The sequence below is a fragment of the Halyomorpha halys genome, unplaced genomic scaffold (assembly GCF_000696795.3).
Source record: "Halyomorpha halys isolate HHAL.00 unplaced genomic scaffold, Hhal_1.1 Scaffold560.1, whole genome shotgun sequence".
In the NCBI taxonomy this organism is placed as follows: domain Eukaryota; kingdom Metazoa; phylum Arthropoda; class Insecta; order Hemiptera; family Pentatomidae; genus Halyomorpha; species Halyomorpha halys.
In genome coordinates this window covers 1,309,298-1,329,271 of record NW_027105487.1, presented here as the reverse complement: position 1 = coordinate 1,329,271, position 19,974 = coordinate 1,309,298, and the positions used below count along the sequence as shown (strand labels likewise).

At 29.5% G+C, this 19,974-nt stretch overlaps 1 long non-coding RNA gene across 7 annotated transcripts in view; it reads right to left on the bottom strand.

Annotated features, from left to right (window-relative positions):
• Positions 1–19,974, bottom strand: part of LOC112210002 (uncharacterized) — a 234,113-nt gene that overhangs the window by 174,140 nt on the left and 39,999 nt on the right. For 3 of the 7 annotated variants that reach the window (XR_010844578.1, XR_010844585.1, XR_010844582.1), the window contains exon 2: positions 2,301–2,357. The exons of the other annotated variants lie outside the window; for them this stretch is intronic. This is a non-coding gene — a long non-coding RNA (uncharacterized lncRNA). The remainder of the gene's footprint in view (positions 1–2,300; positions 2,358–19,974) is intronic. 7 annotated transcript variants of the gene reach the window in all.

The following is a 19,974-nucleotide window of genomic DNA, read 5'->3' as shown; positions in this document are numbered from 1 at the left end:
CCTCTCCCCTACCGCGTCCTTCGCCGAATTCCTCTCTAGTTTATTCATTTTTTTTTCTTTTAAAACATTTTTTTTTTTTTTTAGACTTCTATTTACAAATTGTCTCAAGAACAATGGTCGGTACTGCCAATGCATTGATAAATGGTGACAAAATAATGAGAGAAAATAGCAAGTACTTTTTTTATTAAATTCCGAAAATATCGGAATAGTTTTTCTAATCTTCTATATCGATATTAGTAACAATGTCGTATATCAAAAGGAATATGAATTTATCAGAATAAAATATTGAAATTGCTTACTTTAGCTTTTCATAAAATATCGATATTTCTATAAAAATAAATATTGAAATATAGTTTCTTTATGGAAAGGAACATGAATTTATCAATTTAAAATATAGAAAAACTATTTTTAAGCTTTTTATAAAACTTTCTCAATCTTTTTAAACCAAATAATCGATATTATCATCAATGTTAAATACCGTAAGGAGTATGAAATTTTCAAAATGAAATATTGAAATACCTTGTTGATAACCTTCCATATCGATATTATTAAATATGTCGAAATGGATGTTAAATTATTGAATCCAAATGTCGTTATTTCACTTTAAATTTGTCTAGTGCTTTTAAACAAAATATCGATATTTCAATAAAACAATATTAGAATACTTTTTCAATTATCGATATAGATATTAATAACATTATCAAAGATCGAATGGATTTTATATTATTGAAACAATATATAGATCTTTTGATAAAATAATATCGAAATATTGTTGCTAACTTTAGAAATAAAGAATTATCGAAATGAATAAGACATTATCAATATTAAATATCCAAAATCCTACGTAAAATCGTTGATGCTCCTTATTACGTTACAAATAAACTCATTCACAAAGACCTTAACATCCCATTCGTTGCAGATTTGACCCAAAACAGATGCGTCTTTTCAGTCCAAACTCCTTAACCATCCTAACCCATTAATTCTTAATCTTTCATCCTAAACAATCCCTGATAATCCTCCGAGGCGTCTGAAAAGAAGATGGTCACGGACCTTCTAATTTAAATTAATGTTTGAAGTACCACCAATGGGTGGTTCCTTCCCAAGATTTTCAAGTGTATATGAAACATACAACATAGCTACTTGTTGTATTTTTTTTTTTTTTGTTATATATTTCAAAGTTTTAGTCCCATCGTGTGAGTTTTAACCAGAACTAAATATTGATAGAGAAACACAAGAGATCAGAGGAAATATATAAAAGTAAATAAGCAAATGAAACTTGATTTAATACTACTTTTTAAGCCTCATCTAATAAATAAAAACAAAATCATGACCGAGTCATCTCCATAAAATTTACGCCATTAAACAAGCTCGAATTATTCGAAAAAAAAAAAATAAAATAAGAAGTACTCATTATTAAAATTAATATTTTATTAATAATATAATTGATTATTTCAAAATAAGGAAAATAATTAGGCATCAAACAAATAATTCGAAACACTTTACATATCTTACAAAGAGAATATACGTTTGGGAATTACTGATTTTGGTAATCTTCCCATGGTGTTTTTTTATAAAAATGCCTTTATTAATTTTAACAATGTTTGCTGGGTATTTTCTTCAGATTATCTGATCTCAATAACAACAAAATTCTATTTAAATATAATTTTAACAACTTTTTAAATAATATTAAAATGTTAGGACAATATTAAATAATAATTAGCTTAGTAGGAAGATAGTCCGAGTGGCGGTCAATAAAGGTATCAAAATAGTAAAAGAAAACGATTTATTGTAAATAGTTGTAATATAGGTTTATTTTTATTGTAAATAAACCGTTATGGTTTACAATAAATAGTTTTCTTTAACTATTTTGATACCTGTATTGAACGCCACTCCGACTATCTTCTTACAATCTACTTCATACGGTCAACTATCTTCTTTTAATATGAATAATTAACTTTATTCATTTTCAAATTATAATTATCCCAAAAAGTTATTAGATTGTTACACATATAATTCAATAAGTATTTTGAAATGTAATATTTCAAATTTTGTGAGGGTCTAATTCTTACTTTATTTATCTATTTGTTCGATTGCAAAGACTCATTTTTGAAAAACAAAATAAAAACATTAGAATATGAAGAAAAATTTATTGAAATTGAGATACTGACCGCTGGATAAAACTTTTAATAGATTATTATTCGAAATTATTAATATATTAGATTGTCAATAATATAGTCAATTAGTAAAAACGATTCAAATTTTATTAATGGTAATTATTAGTTACTTATTAAGTTACTTACGATATGTAATATCTACAAAACGTTCGCCTCAATACATGAAACAGGAACCATTCATACCTGAAAAAGTGAAAATATCTTAGTATTATTTACAATTGATGAAAGACATATAGATAAGTAAATTTACAATAGACTTAATTTGATTAAATTTTAATATACGTCATCTTGATAAGTCGTGTTTAGAGAAAAAACAAAAAAAGAATTTTCTGTTAAAAATAAGAAATATAAGTTGCATGCAATGCAGAGATTACATTTAATTTTAATCAAAACATTAAAATTAATTAATTACAATTTAATCAGATAACCATGAAGGGTTTTTTCTTAAATGTACATAATATATTAATATCTGATAAACAGAAAAAATTGTAAATCGCAGTAAAATACTGTTGTAAGGATATATTATTTATAAAAAAAAAGAAGTAAAAAGAAATTAAAAGAACAGTTATGTGTAGAAGTATAAAAACTCATGAAGTTTCCTTCAATGAAGAATTACTGAACTATATCACTCTATTTACTACAAAAAAATTAATTATATTCTGTCAATAACACTTGAGTAATTAAATGCGATCTTTCATTTAACTTAAGTCATAAAAAAATCATTAGTTTTTAAATTACATCTTAAAATAAAATATCTCGTCATAAAACCACAACAAAGCGGACTTTTTATTGAAATTTTTCTTGATTTTTTTAATTCTTATTTTCTTAATTTAATAACTATAAAGTAAATACAAATAAATAAAGAAATATCGATTCGAAAAGTTCGAAAATCACGCACGGAAAATATGATATTTTAATAAAAATTATAATTGAATTGAGATTAGCTACTTCATTCGTTCTTTCTTGTTTAATGGCGTAAAAAGTCTGTGGTCATGAACCCCGTATATTTCTTATTTTATTTTTTTGTTTAAGAATAAATGCTATAACTTTGAAAATTGTAATTCTTCCAAAAACTTGCAAGTTAAGTGATGAAATTTTTATTAAAAAGAAAACCTTCCACAATTCTCATCGATTTTAATAGCTTTATTCCTTTATTCAAGGACATACTGAAAGTTCATAGAATGACACACAAGTTCCTATAGGGTAATTTTACTTCTGTTCATCCAGTCAGACAGAAGACATCGAGATGGAAGATGGCTTAACCTAGTTTTGAGCATATCAAAATAATTATTAAGAAAATAAAACATATTTTCTCCTTAAAGCATAATGTGGAACCCTCATAATCTTAATAAGATTTACCAGAAAAGTTCATATTGATTACCTTGAGTATGGTTGAAAATACCGTTTTGGAATATAGCATTACTTTATCTAATGAACAATATCTTGAACGGCATAAAACTTTCTTGTTTCAAAGGAGGAATTTAAATTTTGGAAAAAAAAATAACGAGCGTGTGCATCAATAAGATACAAATTGGAACTCTCACCAATCCAGATGGTTGCCGAATAAATTCACAAAACAGCCATTACAATTGGAAATCGATTTGGTAAATTTGATTCGACGGTCCGTTGCTTTCTTCTCATTACTAAGACTCATTCTCAGGCGATTATTTAACTTTCGAAAGAGGGCTAATAAGGATGAAGGGGAGGGCATAATGAGCGTCACAATCGACTCGAGACAACGACCAAAGTTGGCCGGGAGGGAGATGGTCCTGCAACCACCGAGGACCCCATTTGGTAGGGATGACTCGGCGATGTACAGGATATGAAGGAGCTGATTTGTGAGCGGCTCTGGGGTCTGACCTCGTCTTTCACAACGATGGCGTTTCTCTCCGGTCTAGGGGGAAAGTGGGCGCGTTTAACCTCCGACAGAGTAAGCTAACTAAGGGTCTATTAGATGTTTATTTATATCTAATTGCAATCTACAAATAAAAAAAAAATTATGAATATCATATCTTTGAGTAAACAAACGTTCGTAGTTTGATTATTCGTAGCAAAAAATGGAAACACCAGACCACATTAACACACAAAGAATACGGAAAGAGTTCATGATTTGGTTAAAGTAAACACCAAGTTTCATCCAGTCCATTTAGTAAAGTTTAAAAAAAAAGTTATTATTTTTCGAGTAAATTACCATAAATTAGATATTTTCACACAAGTAGTTCTGAATAAAATTGCACGCGTAATTCTCCTAAACTTGGGGTAGTTTATCGTTATATAATGAACTATAGTGGTTTTTAAAAGTGTATAACCTCACTAAGGTTATCTTGACAATTAAAGACAGGAGGCTAGTAACAATAAAAATTTACAGGTGAAAAAGAGATTGGATCCAAACTGGCGCATCTGAAAATTGGGGGAATTGGTTACGAATTTTAATTACAGATTTAAGATTGCTGCTAATTTATAATTTAGATAACTAGAATAATTATTCGTTTCGTATTTCCAACTAGTTGCGATTTAATCATTTTGGGATTTACAAAGAGAATAGAAGGAGGCCCCGCACCTCCGGATTTAAAATAGCACCTTTTTTAGAATGGATAACTCATAAATAACAAATAAACATAACAGATAACCTTAAAATACCAAAGGTAGTAAAAGGTTAGACCGAACACTAATTACTTTTCTTTTTCAAAGTAATGCACTTCACTTTTTCTTTCTGTTTTAGAGGAATCGGGGGAAAAAAAAAAAGGAGAATAGAACACCACATCGCAACGTATCAAAACTCAAGATAGCAAAATATCCAGATACTCTAATATGGCTTTGAACAAACCATTTTTAAGATAGGTCACCCCGAAAGGTAATCCTCAATCAATAAATTGGTAGTAAACGAAAACCTGATTTTGTTTATGCTCTGGTCATTCTCCTACCAACCAAGACAACCGTGGTGTTTTTTTTTTTTTGTTTTTTTTCATATTAACAACTTTAACAAGGCTTTTAAAAATAGCTTTATGAATTCTAAAATTCATACTTAAAACCCCTAAGATTCATACGCTATTATTTAAAACAACAATGATAATGATTTTTCTTTACTTAGCCAGGTCAAAACAAAAAGAAATTTGGAAAAATATGTGATATATATATGAGATAAATTACAGTATACTACTTATATTGAATTTAAGGTTATAAGAAATTACAATATGTATTTGTAATTTCTTATAACATTAAAAATTTGACTTCGGGATATATTTCGTTATGATAGGGTAAACGAATTTTCCTATCTATTTTCCATGTATTAATATTGTAAATCAAACAAGTAAGTTGATTATTACAGGATTTGGATTATAAATATTTTGAGTTTTTACTGAAACGGTTTGCATATTTTGGGTTTTAAACTGATTTCTACTGATGACCTTTGCCGAAAGGATCTCAATATTATAGTCTGAAAAATTAATAAATGTGTCTTGAGATGAAGGAATCAGGCATTCGATAGATATATTATACAAGCGTGAGTAACCTATCTTTGTGGTATCGCAGAAAATGAAACAAATAGCAAATATTTCTGGAAATAAAGCGAACGAGACAACTAGATCTATATTGATTGCAGATTGAAGATGACGGTGCAAAACAGCTTTACAAGAACAATGGCAAAGAATAAGGAACCAATCATCCAACAAGGTACAAGTCAAGCAAGATATCCACACTTAGAAATCTACTCAAAGAGAGTCCAGATCTGAAGAAGTAATCCTGACAAGAATGAGAATCGAACATGCAGCCTTTACCCACCGATATCTAAAGAGAGGATTGGAATGATTACTTAGTGAAACTTGAAACGCAACACTTTAAAACAAATTGTAACAGCATCTAAGCTAAGATGCTTTTACCTAAGCTTGGAATAATCATTCCACTGTGACCGGAATTGCTTGGAATTAAGTAAACAAATTACAAACTATGATAAAATTTCTAAAAACCATAAAATTTGGTCATTTGAATTAAATATTGTGGTCATTGGATGACTGTATCAATTAAACCGCTAATGATCAGCATGGGTAGATGCGGAATGTTATAAAATAAATTAATTAAATTGGTACAACTTTTGCTATTAACTAACATAGGCTTTATATTGTTGGGTTCGACATTAGTAGTAAAATATGTTGTTAAAACCTCTTATTTATTTTTCCCTTGATGGAATAGCACTAGCCAGGACACGGAACGGCTAACCGGAGCAGAAGGAAATCCAATCGCGGACTACTTTCTCCCAGACACCCACACCCAGCTCCACCACACTCCCCTGCATTTTTATCTCCATCTAATTTCTCTACGGTCCATTAATAAGGTCCGGGGAACGATCTCGCTCCGTTTCTTCTAATTGACACATTCTGTCAGAGTTGGTTTTCTCCGCTATGCGATCCTGTCCGGGTCCTGCGGTCTCTAAGACTGGGAGCGGTCAGAGGTGCCAAGAATTGGCTCTGAAACCGGGATCATTAAAAGAATTGTAAACGAATTAATTATTGGTTTCAACATTCTGATAAAAAATAAACGCTTACAATGGCTTATTATTTATTTTATCAATAAAATGCAAAAAAAAAAGCTGAAGTGCCTACTCATAACACATTGCTTACCGAAAAAAAATCTTTCAAACGATCATTACCAAGATTACAGGAGAAATCGCCACTTAGTTTGATAGATATTTGCACAAATAAAAAAAAAAACGTGTACCTGCTGGACACATTCAAAAGATGGGACAATGGATTGGAGTTTATTTCCAACTGGGTTCCTCTTGGATATAGTCGAAATTCCGAGGATTATTGTGGGTTAAACTCTAACTAAAAAATGAATTAGCAGGAGTCATACAAGGGGAAATCTGGGATAGTGAAAAAATCAGTGTAAAAGATACCTAATCGGTGCCCCATAAAATACTATGATACTTCGTATTTCTTCTGTTCGCATTTATATATTTTCATCAAACTAGAAAAAATTAGTAATTAAATAACTAAAAAAAAACATTAAGCGTAGTACGTAGAACCTAAATAATATTTTCAAACTGATTTTTTTTTTCTAAATTTCTAGCTCAGAATCCACTGTCTTTCATACCAGTGTTGAGAGAGAAGCGCCGAGATGAACTGAATTTTAATGCTTTTTACTCCATTCCTCGGGAGGAATTCCCCAGGCTCAATGTAAAGAATATACACATTCTGTTTACTATTTTGTTATTATTCAATTTATTTGTATCTCTCTTCATGTTGTGTGATATTTCATGGAATTGTTTAAATTTGTCATAGATTGAATGATGAATGGTATGGAACCTTAAATTTTTTTTTGCTATGATATTTGCTCAGTGAACGTTTCTAGAGGACATTCCCATATCCTCTAGATAAGATTAACACGATTCGCAAGCAGTAGGGGACAGTTTTCCTGCATTCTCCCATCTTCAAGGACAGAGGAAAACATCCTTCATCCGATAATTTAATCAAATACTGTATACACCAGATAAATATAAAATACTATACTTCCTCAATCTTAGATAGTTACAAAATATAGTATTTTAAATGCATGCATTTTTTATCTCAATAAATAAACATAATTAAAATGAAATCATGTGTCCTTTCCTCCTCAGAAAGTAATTATTTTCCCCAAAATCAGGCAACCATGCATATCTGATATGGGAACGTGTCTACCGAAATGAAAGAGGGCAGGAAGTAGGACGCAAGGCGGGTGCAAGAAGTCGTGGAAATGGCTGGAACTGGGAATAATGAGTAGAGAGTCATCCACGTGGAATATTTTCGGTAATTGTAATTGTATGCTGATTGCTGTCGGGGCTATGTAAACATCCTTTGTGCGCTTCAGGCGACCATTATAATAATTGTATTTTAAAATAACAGACATCTTATCCTCACATACTTAGATGGAGAGAGGATCCTGTTTTAATCGCTGAACCTTTGTATGTATACATCAGGTAAGATCACGAAAATTGTACTTTGAATGCTTATTAAAATATATCAAGGAGCCAGGGTAGCTTAGTGAGAAGGATCTACTAACTTTTCTTATATCTTAGGTAACAAAACCTTTAGAAGAGAGTAAATATCTATAAGATACAAAAGTACATGTTTATCTATTTTTCTTGGAAAATATACAAGGAATAAATTTATCTTATTGAGTATCCTTTTCATTATATACAATCTCACTTCAGATATAACCGCACAGGAGTCCGCAGACGGAAGATTATCATTTTTTTTTAAACTAGCACGTTGCATATGTTATTATATACAAATTCCGAATTTGAATATGATTAAATATGTTTTAAAAATGCAAATACATCTTTTTAAATATTTTCTATATTCCATTTAGTCTCGTAGATTCCGATTACAACACTAATAATACTAATAAAAAGCTCTAAACTTCCCATTTACTACAAAAAAAACTCTTATATACTATGATAAGCAGACTTTTTTGGACATATGGATTTGAGCTTTGGGGTCTCGTATCCAATCCTTAGAATTTAAAATCATCCGTAAAATTCTTTATCCTCCTTATTACGACACAAAGAAATTCATCCATGAAAACCTCCACATTCCATTCGTTTCAAATTTAGCTCGAAATAGTGTACCTCCTTTCATTTCAAAATACTTACTCAGCAAAACCCATTAGTTCTTAATCTATCATCCTGAACAACCCCTGATTATCCTAATCTGAGAAATAAGGTGCTAACGAGATCTTCTAATTTATAGCAATGATTGGTGTGGTTATATGTATTTTTTTTTTCAGTTTTTTTAAAGGTAAATTCCAATAAATAAATAATAATAAAATATTTTCTATAAAAATAATTATAAATATTTTGTTTAAATATCTCGATACATATTTTTAAATACAGACATTATATTTTACAAATTGATTGGATAAACAAACCTAAATTGTATTGTTGACATAAGAGGGTCACTTCTTGATAATGAGCCTGTGTGAAGGTTTAGAAGCAATTACATCTGAACGAAGGATAACGCATCAACGAAACTAACGAAAGTACTTATGAATGAGTTTTAAGGAAAGACCTAAAACAGAAAGTTAGACCTTCATCATCTAGACAAATTCCTCAGCAGCAGTAAACAATTCTAAATTTACACTATTTTCAAGGACCAGAATGGAAAGTTTCACCACAGCGTGCTTTGCCCTGAGAAGAGGCTGTGCTTGTGGTCTCTGGAAAATATTTACTTATCGCCAAAGGCCGGCCATATGTTTGTACTGGGCAGATCCGGCTGGCGGGAGATACTGGTACTGCCATCCAGTCACCAAGGACATATCGCGGTGCTATTCATCACAAGGGAGAAATATTACATTAGTAATATATGCAAAGATAAAACTCGATGGTAATACCTTGCACAAGTATTCCAGAAGAATTATTAATAAGATATATTACATTTAAATTACAAAGGTTCTAATCACCTGTTTTTAAATAAATCAAATTAGTGGTTCTCAAATAGTGTTCCACATACTGCAAGTTGGCCACCAGAGGTTTGGCAACACATATTTTGCGAGCAATAATTATTAAATTGTTTTATTGTAGACCTTTTGGATTTTTAAGTGTTATTTGAATAGTTTAATATACTTTAAAAGAGAATCAAAATGCTCATTTTCCAGTGTGGGCACAGGTTGGGCTGCATTTGGTTCAATTTCATTCTAATAGGTCCACAGATGTCTACGAGTTGGAAACCACTGATGTAGCTAAACAAATGAAATTTGTCAGAACGTAATACTTTTTAAATTTTGAGAAAAAAGCATAAAGTACTAAGTATAATTAAGTATATTCAACAATACGATTACGAGTAATATTGATAACATTAAACACTGAGTGAATCTCTAAACAATTAACACATATACTTAAATGCTAAGTAATTAAAAAAAAAAATGTCTATTGAGTACATAATGATAAAATGAATGAGTTATTTTGTAGTTGTTTTAATCAAACTCCATATGAAAAATGTTCACGAAATTAATATTTTCTGCTTCGATTTAAGAATAATCAGTATAATTTTAATATGAAGAATAAAATAATTTTGGAATAAGTATATAAAGTATATATATTTAGTATATATATAAAGTAAATTGAACAGAAAAAAAAATGTATTCAAAATGGCAAAATATATAATAAAATGTAAAATTACATTATATTTATACAGCTAGAAATTTTCGAGTATCAGTATTGTACTCTATTACTCAATCATTTTGAGTACAAGTAAACTAATCGTATACAGCATATCAATACTCTAGTGAAACTTTCCGATCTCTAACTAAAAGTCGGTTTTTTCGAACTAAAATTGAGGTCGAATAGTGAAGATCAGATAAGGTCATAGGATGTGCCTAGAGGAGTCAAATCAGTATATACTTGCTTGAAGAAGTAAACTGATAACTATTAACATAAAAATTAAGCTTGCAAAAGTAAATTTCTAACTCTTTTTTTTTCGTACTCTTCATTAAGAGTAATAACGAGAGATAGGATTTTTATGTTTTCACATATTTTTACCTGACCACGATATCTTCGATTCCTTACTAACTAAATGTCTGGCCAAAAGAAGACATTTTTATTTCACATATTTTTAAATATTTGGCCTTTTTTACATATTTTGAAATATTTGTAATTTTTTACATATTTTAGATATTTTGTCCTGAATCACGTATTTCCTTAAATTATTTGTTCAATTGTAAATATATTTTTCGCAGCAACTACGTAAAATTCAAGAGAACACAAGAAACTTAAAGGTGAAATCTATCATTTATCATAAATAGTGCGTAAAAATTCTATATCTTCATCTTTGAATACAAATTAAAAGCAGTGGCAATAATAAATTTTAACACAGAATTGCATCCAGAATTTCTCAGAAAGAGGGTCTTATTCCTGTGGCATTCTCCTAGCATTTGTTTGTTTACTCCTCAATCCATTTCTCTGTTTCCTCCCTTTCCATGGTCCTTTCTCATCTTAGTCTTGTTTTACTCCCCTAGTTTAATTACAATTACTAATTAATGGCTTGTTATTGAACGCCTATGTTTTCTCTAAGTACATTTTTTTGTAAATATTTTAATATAATTTCTTTAAAATATTCATATAATATATAATAAATCCTTATTTATGTAACTTTTTGTAAGGTATACAATTACTAATTAATTAGTTATTTTTATTGTTGAATAATACATATTTTTTTAAATATTTGACAATTTATTAGCACATATTTATGTACATATTTCGGATTTTTTAGCACATAAAAATCCTATCCCTAGTAATAACATAATAACATTATTAGATTATACATGAATAATACAAGAAATATATTATGTATATTTTAGTGCGTCTTCTCGCTTTGATTGCCTTGATATGAGTCAGCTACAGTTAAGGTAGTATAGTATACTAGCTGTAGCCTATGGCTGACTGGCGTGATGGAATTTCAATCGCTGTTTATTTGTTGTGATAAAACAATCATTGATAATTATTAATCGTTTGATGCGATGACCAGATATGTAACTATTTATCGAAATAAAAAATATAAGAAAGAAAATTACAGTTTATTTTTTACCACTTTTCATTTTTAACTAAGTATATCAATCAATAACCCTTAAAAAAATAACCACTAGAACTTGATAATTTAGCACATCTAAGCAATACGCATTCTACGTTATACATTGTGTATTGCTTTCAGGATTTCTTATAGATTTTTTCAATATACTAAAATTAAACTTAAAACAATTAATAATAACGATAAGAATGCACTTTTATTTACAAAAAAGTATATTACCGGATTTATCAACGATTCATTAAATATTTATTATATTTTAAGTATATTTACTCGAATCATTGTTACTTCTATACATACAAGTTCTAATTAGGATAAAAGGATTAGAGAAGAAAGCGTGCGAACCGTACAGTAAAAAAAAACAAATAAACAGAGCGCTAGTTAAAAGCTGTAGGTAAATTGGCATGGGAAGTAAGCAGGAAATGTGGCAGATACAAAAATAAAAGTATATATCTAGGTTATTCTGTCTCGTTTTATTTTTAGGGCTAGAGTTTTTATATATTCATGATATTCACATATGATAGTACCATAAATAAATTTATGATATTTATACTTTATAGCTCATTTAGCTTTAATTCGAGTCTTAATGGACACTCTGTACGTCACATAGTTCCTGAGATATATATTTATCAAAATAAATTAACTAACTACTGATATTTCAATATGTTTCATATTACATTTTTATGAAATGTTGCTTTTTAAAAAGCTATATCTCGAGAACTATATTGAACGTAAATAGCTCTCTTAGGGCTTAAATTTTAGCAAATTTACTCTACTTTAAATGATGCTCTCTAAGATTTTCTATTATTGTTGGTAGTTTTAAAGATATAGAGCTCCGAATATAAAATTAATTATTTTTAACGTTTTGAAACAGCCGCCATTTTTTATTCACCCTACCTATACTTGGCAAACTCATCAATATTGACTAGTAATTACTATACATAGTTTTCAATTAAGTAATCAAAAATTGGGATGAAATAACTGCCTTTTTTTCTCCTGTTGGGCTCTTGTAATATTTGGCCGTAAAGTCACTTTTCTAACCTCATCCAGTTATTTAGCACACTTAACACTGGAAAGTGTTTCATCACAGTGTCTCATTTTCAATGACTTTCGATATAAAATCTGCTTTTAAAACGATTTTATTTGATCCATTATTTTTCCAATAGGACACGTTCCAAAGGAGTAAATCGCAAAAAACCGCAAACAATCTGAAAGAAAATCGATGAAAGAACAAAATCGTCCGAGAATTCAATTTCTCATAAGAATGTGTCCTCGGAGTGAGTTGTCTCGTCCAGCCGAGATTAGATTCAAGTTTACTTTATGATGATAGATTCTCGAGATGCATTCTCAATTTTGATGACGGATTCTTACATAAAATTGAATTGTCAAACGAGTTTATGTTAGTTTGATTTTCCGCATTAATTTGTGCGTAATGCGAAAAAAAACACAATAAAAATTGTTTCTACCAATGTAAATGGTCCTGGAGGAGAACTGGAATAGGTTATATAGTCGAAACCAAAACTTCATTTATAAAAACTAATGCCTACCAAATTTTATTTCGAAATTCCCAAATTTATCGAAAAAGGTGTTAAGTCTTAGTTTAGTTTTGGACACTATGTGTCTTCCGACATTCCGACGACCAAATATTCCTACCAAAATAGGAAATCCCGCAACAGTTGGATTAATTGCAGTCGTATACATGATTCTTCAAGTAAAAGAGCCCAGTGGAAAAAACAGTTATCTCACCCCAATTTCTGAATGCTTTAATGAAAAATATATATAATTATTAGTAAAAATTGATTAACTTACTTTTTTATTCCCCTTATCTGTACTTGGCAGATTTGACTTGTAATTATACTAAATTTTCATTAAATTAATCAAACATTGGGGTGAAATAAATGAATTTTTTCTCCTATTGGGTTTTTCTACTATTCAACAGAATCAAAGTTCAGAGTCTTAAGTAACCCAAAGTATAACAAAAATACCTACAATATAGATTTTTTTTTTTACAGTACTTCATTTAGTATCATAGATATAGATCAAGAACCGATGCAAGGATGAAGGATATCAGGGAAGAAATCTGGTCGAGGAATTGCAATCCTCATCATTAGCCTGAGTAGCAATTGTCCGGAGCAGGTCGGTAGCGCTGTCCCGGGCACTCTCCTTCATTTCGTAACTAAGGAGAGAGTGATTTTTTTTTCTCCCCCGATTGGTTATTTAATACTCGTACCAGTTTTCTATTGCCAATGGCCTGCTAGACCTGACCTTATCCAGGCTGTTGGAAAGTTTTTATTGGTCGTTTTAAATATCACAGAACCTTTTGCCGTGAACGTTAAAAAGATGTTACTAAAATAAACTGACCAAAAAAATAAAATGACAAGAGTTTAATTTGTTTTTCTTCTGAAAATTTCAAAAGTTCAGTACCCCAGTTCTTGTACAATAATGTTTTAGCGCGCTATAGTGGAGTATCTGGTAAGCCGAACATAAGTAATAAAAAAAGTAATAAATCCATTTAGTAGTGACTTCTTTGTACATAAATTTTGGCTTAACAACAAAACTTAATAATTGTTTTTTAGTTTTAATTGAAAAACTGAACAAATTCCGACATGATGGTTATTTTTTCATTTCTTTGTGAACCCGACGGTTAGGGTTAGCAAGGTGCCCAACTAGAAATTAGGAATATATTTCTTTACTTTATTCCCGAAAACACACTTTTTGAACTGGGTCATACTTATAAGTAACAAGTTACTTTAAGATTTAGCAGAAAGTAACAGCTACATATTTAAAAAAGCTATCACACCCATTAGTTCTATTTTAAATCAACTTTCATCATTAAAGTGAAACACATATCAAAGACTCTAATATTAATTTTTGAGGATTGAAATCTAAATAAATTCCTTCATAACGACCACATATGTGTATTTAATGTACCAATATATAGCTTTATAAGTAGATTAGCCATATCCCAAACCCGGATTATGATCAACTTCTTTTTAATTGGTGAAAATAGTCAAATAAATTGTTATATTTCAAGTCGCCTTAAATTCCGAAGAACAGTATAAAAAGGATACCTCTGATAATGTATATAGATGAAAATATAATTTTTTTTTTTTTTTTTTAATATTTGATCTATAAGCCGTCAGATTGGGAAAGCCTAAAGTTGTTTATATATGATAAATTCATTTTGTTTGGATAAATATTCCTGAACAGTAAAAGGACAATGGTTTAAGAGTTTGAGATTTAACGGCTTGAAAAAATGTAGCTTCAGGAATTGGTTATTATGTAATAAAAAACTATTTTCTGCATTTATATATGAAAAATTTCCATCATTGTCTTTGCTTCAGTTTGACCAGCTAGCTCGAAATTTCAGCTTTTCAGCCTACCGAAAACAGCTGTAATATAAACAGAAAAAATATCTATTATCAAATAATCCAATTTGTTTTTTTATGACCAGTTTCATGAACAATGTAAAATTAATTAGAAATTCAAACTGTGCCTGTTGGAATAATTTAAAATAATAAAATTAATAAGCTAAAAACTAATCAATTTATACTAATTGATTTCCTATCAAAAAAGGTTCATCAAGAAATCTATATTTATTTAATCAGGACACCCGACCCATATAACCCGAAGTAGCGATGGACTTATCTAACATTAGAAATTTTTACTTAAAAATTAAAAACAACATTGAAGAAAGTTAAAAGACGCCATGAACAGTAAAAAAACAATTTATTAAATAAGCAGATAAAAAACAGCAACAAAACATACCTGGCTTAATTATATTATCATTACATGTAATTTTATTTAAATATAATTAGAATTTTTGTTTGATACTGGTTTGTTAATCAATTATAATAAAAATATCTATCTATATATTCTCAATATGTTTATCTTCTTTACACAATATGATGAAAGTTAATTAATTGTGCATAGTATTTACCCTAATTTAACGATGGTTTGATTGATCAAAATATCATTTGAAAACCGCAGATTTTCAAAATAAGATAAGATAATTTACAACACAGAATATTATTGAAGTAATTTTTATTGTTTAGAGTGTAATTGAAAACGTTTGATCAATATTTACTCCTGAGAATAAGGAAAATATAATAATAATAAGGAAATACGTTGAAACTTAATGGATATTTTTATTACAATTTATGTCATTTTATGTTCTGAAGTTTAAGAGAAAAATAACTCGCTTTATTGTCAAGAATAACTCAGATGCAAATGTAAGCCCAACTCAAGAAGTAAATTTGTTCGTTAACTGCAACATACAAACAATTTAAATCCCCAATAATGTATTTTTGGTTCCGTTTTAATTTTTAAAAACCTACGGACCGAACAAATTAAACGTCAACAAATTAAATGAGACAAGCTAAACTGATATAATCATTGATGACTGAGGAACATGAAAATTAGTAGAATTAGCGGAACCAGGCGCCGGGAAGTGAGCAGTAAAGGGCCGCTGAAAGTGAAAAGCTACAATTATTTTTGCAAACGAGTGTCAAAACCTTCTCTTCTTAATTATAAGATTGACAAGTGGTATTGGAAAATGTCAAGGAGCCCTTAGGCAATCCTTCCCATGGACACTAGTTGTCCCGATTACTAAAAAAGGGGCCGAATCATTAACATGAATTTCATTTATAATGGTGCAGAACTATTTCAATTGAATATCAGACCGAAAGCAGCCTGTATTTTAACTTAACTCTAATATTTTGAGGGAAACTAAATCGTTGCTTTAAAATTAAGCAGGCCATTCTGAAAAAATATAGCAACGAACGTTATAGGGTAATTTTCATCAAAACCTTGTAAAGCAAACAAAATCTGTCGAACACTAGTAAATAACGAACCAGTAAATATACCGTCAATTCAGGCACCATCAGGACGAAAAATGACAAAATTAAACAAACGCAGAATAGAAACTTCACACACTACATCAACATTACAATATTCAAAAGAGGAGCGTGGTGGCCACGGGGTAAAGCGCGTGGCTACTAACTCCAAGGACCTTTTTACTTGGGTAAAAATCCGGCAGTCGAACATGATTCTGACCAAATCACCGTCTTGCACATCGGTTGGTTTGGTAACAGTACTTCCTTACAAAGAACTGCGCCTTTAACCCTTCATGGGTTGCAGGAGTACAGATTTTTATTTTTGGTTCTGAAGAATATAGTATTTTTAAAAATAATGTCAGCTTTAATGCCGTTTATGGATTTGTTGTTAAGTATGAAATGCGTGCGTTTTATTGCTCAGATCGTTACAACTACAACCCTGAGGGTTCTGGAGGCCTCCTAGGTTCTACTCAACCTCATAAATTGGGTCCCTTTGGGGTAAAAATCTGGCTGTCGAGCGTGATTCGGTTCAAAACACCTCCTTGCACAACCGTTGGTCTAATAACAGTACTGAACCCCTGACCCTTCATGGGTTGTAGTGGTACAGATTTTTTTAATTTTACAATATTCAAAAGTGTTGAATAATAGATTGGCTCAGATGAGACCTACTTATATATTTTTCACCCTTAGAAATATCATGTTATTGAGTTTTCAAAAATAAAACATTGTGAAATATCTTTAAAAAATTAATATAACAAAATGCTATATATTTCTTGCGTGGTTAAGAAAATAATTTCAACAAATGACATCTTGAAAAATAAAATTATCCACAGGAACTAGATAAATTAGATTTGTGTGTATGTTTTTTTTTTTTTTGTTTTTTTTCCTTAATACCCAATCCTACTTTCCAAATATATTACTAGAAAAAACTAATAATGTATTGTCTTAAATGTACAATTATTCTCAACGTGTGAATAGTTGTACGATTCAAAAGACAATAAAAATATACGTTTTCCCTAGCAATATATTTGGTCAATGGAGTGGATACAATGTATGGTAAAACATTAAAAAAATATATTAAAATATTCTGTGCATGTCGGAATACTCTGAAATATCGGGGAAACTAAACAATGAAAAGAAACGAATGTATTGGCTAATGGAAGATTTTGATCACTGTATTAGAAATTGAACCATTTATCTTAAGAAGTTGAAGTTAAATTAGAGATAATATATAACTTTGTTTTCTTATTAATTTTATATCTAATATATTTAGCAACAATTGTTCTAAAAATTATCTAACTTTTTAATCATTTTCCTGAAAATCCCAGACTTTGCAGAATAATGAAATTCGCTAAACTTTCTTGGTTTTCTCTGAACTCTGAATTAGTGAAACGTTGACAAGTTGTTAATTTATGAAATTGAGCATTATTTAAGGATTCTTCAATAACATTCTTTATTCTATTTTTCGAGGCAGGCCTCATAAATCTTTTATTCATACCGATCATGCCCCAAATGGTAAAACGTTACCCCTAACCGAGAATAGAATAATGTAACAGATGATTCGGGAGGATGGTAATCAAGATGTATCAAAATAAATGAGTTGAATAAACTCTATTGATCCATGAACGGTATAAATAAAAACATCCCATCTTCTAAAGCAGTAAACGATATTTTGTATCTATTAGGTTTAATTACTCATTATATGAGGTATTACATATATTTTCTTCTTTACGGGAAGTTTATTTATTTTATGGCAGAAACAATAAAGATGAACGTAGGAAGAGCGGGATTTTAATTGAAGACTAATGAGCAATGATCTTTTAACGAGGGATTAAGATTTCTAACTTACAATGAATTACCTATGTGAAATGTTCTGTACATAAAATACATTCTTGGATTGCTTCCACTGGTTCTAAATTATCGTTAAATACCGCGTTACTGCATCGTATTCTATATAAAATATTACAGTTATAAGGAAAAAATTCTTTTCACGTTTTCTATGCACTTTAAATTTATTTATTTTTGTTGTAGATCTTTTTATTCTTGACACTAATAATTTTAAGGCTAAATCAGTGATTTCTAACAGGTGGACATCAGGAAGGTCCGGAAGCAAAATTTTTGTTTATCATTTATTTTTTATTATTTGCAAAATAAATTTTAGAGCGACCTGCAATGAACGAGAAGAACAGATTATATTCGATGTTCAGTTAATTTAACAACTGAATTTGTTTAATTAAAATTTCATAAAAAGTTATAATAATTAGATTTATAATGATGATATATAATTATAAGTCTATGTATGGTAAATATTCTTATGAATATATTTTAGGGACACTTTTTAATTGACAACAAATATTTTTAGCCATAGAATGAATTAAAGAAGTATTGGTCGATTTTTTTTATAACTTAGGTATTGCTCATTAATGATTTCTAATATTTTTTTAAATAAAATATCTTTTGTTATATGCATTTGTGTATTGTTCTTCCAATAGCTTATATACGCAGATACCTCCATAATACTAGTGGTTTCTTTATTTATGTATTTTATTTTTTTTAGCATCTTGAAAGCTTTTGAAGCGGCAGGGATTATGTGACTCCTCTCCTTCTGGATAAGTTCAGTTGGGCCAAAGACTTATTAATTTCTGAGTAAGTGGGCCGTGGACCACTGCGAGTTACAAACCAATATACTGAAGAAGCCCAACCACAAAATTAGTGGCAACCAACAAGATAATTTATAATAAATTCACTCTGTTTCATAAATTGTTGTATCTTAATATTTGAAATAATTGGAAATTACAAAAAAAAGATGGAAATGATTTATTAGTTGTAATCATATATATGTAAACTAATATTTGATATAAACCTTGAATTAATATTATATACATACTAGCATAATATCCATATGCAAGGGAAGTTTATTAAGAAATTGTACATTCTCTATGCGAAATAGCATACTATCTGTACGTACATTGAAAGATGTTATTACAATTATATTAAGAATATTAAAAAAAGATATAAGAATATTTTTAAAAAATGGTAATTACCTTACTTTTAAAAATCTAGATTAAAGACCTTTTTTAATGTAAATCTGACCATGCAGATAATATTTGGAGCAAGAAAAAAATTATTAATTTATTTTTTTTTTTTTACGAAAAATAAACAGAAGATATAAACTAAGAGCTAACAGTACAGCAATAAAAAATTTAATACATTAAGAAGTACCTAATCGTGTTTGATTCAAGAAAAAATTATAATTTAATGTGAAAGGAATATGGTCCGGGTGCGGTCAAGAAAAATTCTAATAGTGGAGATATACTAATTTAATGAGCCAACGTTTCGCCCCACGTTGCAGGGCTTCTTCAGGGCTAAAAAAGATACAAACACATAGTTACAAAAGGAAAACAAAAACCTAAG